Genomic DNA, 1,780 nt, shown 5'->3' with positions numbered 1-1,780 from the left:
AGGAGAAAACAAAGAAGAAAGAAAAGGACAAGGAAACAGGAAAGAGAAGGAAAATGGAAAGCAGAAGCCGGAGAAGGTGAATTAAGGCAGAAAACAGAAAAGGAGAATGGAAAGCACAAGTCGGAGAAGGAGAATGGAAAACAGAAGACGGAGAAGGAGAATGGAGAGCAGAGGACGGAGAAGGACAGGAGCCGCGAATATGAGCGTGAGTCTCGTGAGAAACACGACTGAGATGAAGACCGGGAACGAGATCGTGAGCGCGACCAGGACCGCGAGCGCCGCCAGGAACACGAGCAAGACCGGGACCGGAGTCATCACCACTAACACCGGCGTGAATACTCACGGGACGAGGACTGTCGTCCCAGGTCAAAGGATCCAGATCGGGACCTGGATAGAGACCATCAGGAATGGGGCCAGGAGCCGGACTTCAGTGAAGAAGGTATTACAGATTCTGATTTAGAGTGGATACCAGTGCGGGGTAGGAAGAGTAGACATTAACATCATTAAGGAACTTTATTTCAAGGTTGCCACACTTAATGTTTGTGAGCTTATCTCGCCCGCTAAACGGGACCTTGTTTTAAATGAACTATCTCGCTCAGACCTGGACATTATTCTTTTCCAAGAATCACATGTCTTGTGTAAGTCCCAGGCAGATGATATAGCCAAAGGATGGCCCGGTGATTGCTTCTGGTCATTTGGAACAGTTTGCCATGTTTGTCTCACAGTGTTTTTGAAATCGCGTGCTGAACTCTCCCAACATTATAGGCCTCGTTATCAAGGATGTCAAGACTCGTATTTTAGGAGAACCCGTCCGGCAGGGGAAAGAGGTCTGGGCTGTAAATAAGGTACTCTGTTCTGTAAATAGCAATTCTGTTCTGTTCCACCTCCGCTGATTTGGTATACATTGTAATTATGCAATTCGCCTCGCATTTTTACTTCTTGTAATTAATCTTCCGTATTTTTGTGCTTCTACACTGGAGTTGATCGTTAAAATTCATTGTATTTATTGCAATTATGCAGCCTCTTTTGTTATTGTTGTAGTACTTTCGCCTAATCTCTGTAATTCGCTTTGCACGTTTGATTTCTTGTAATTTATTTTCAGGCTCCTATAGTGGAGTGGATCGTTACAAAACATTGTACATATTGTAATTACGTAACCTCTTTTGTTATTGTTGGAGCACAATTGCTCAACTTCTGTAATTCGCCTTGCGCGTTTGATTTCTTGCAATTAATTTTAGTCTTTCTTGTGCTTGTACAATGGAGTTGATTGTAAATAAGTGCGATTATCCTCAAATTTTATCAAAAAAAAATCTGTTCTTATCATCTTAATATCTGATACGCTGCTCATCAAGCAGCTCTTATATTAAACTGATTTTTGGAACTGGGCCGTTGAAAAGTGGCTTGCCTCGTCCCCGCCACAGGTTGCCTTGGTATAGCACTACCTCCGAGGGCGGCCCACTTCCCTCCGGGGAAGAAATAATCAATTAAAAGTAAAACAACTGACTGACCAGCTTCCACCTTCTCTTGTCTTCCCCAGGATGGACAGAGTCACCGGCCTGCCCGGTTTTGGGACGACAAGAAGCCACCACAAGCTATGTGCAGAGCAGTTGCGTCTTGCGGTCCATGGAGACGCTGAAAAGTAGTGGTATTAAATTGTTAAAACTTTTTGGCTTGTTCTTTCTTCGTTTATTTAGTTCGTTTGTCACTTTTCCATCGTTTCTCTTTGAGCATTTTTGTTCAAGGGGTTTCTCTTCTTGGCTGTTGGAGTGTTAAATAAGTG

At 43.7% G+C, this 1,780-nt stretch overlaps 1 pseudogene; it reads left to right on the top strand.

Annotated features, from left to right (window-relative positions):
* Window positions 1-1,283: 1,283 nt before the first annotated feature.
* LOC138017952 (U2 spliceosomal RNA) lies at window positions 1,284-1,464 on the top strand (annotated as a pseudogene).
* Window positions 1,465-1,780: the final 316 nt, after the last annotated feature.

This window comes from Montipora capricornis, chromosome 9 (assembly GCF_036669925.1).
Source record: "Montipora capricornis isolate CH-2021 chromosome 9, ASM3666992v2, whole genome shotgun sequence".
Taxonomy (NCBI): Eukaryota; Metazoa; Cnidaria; class Anthozoa; order Scleractinia; family Acroporidae; genus Montipora; species Montipora capricornis.
This window is presented reverse-complemented; position numbering and strand designations above follow the sequence as displayed.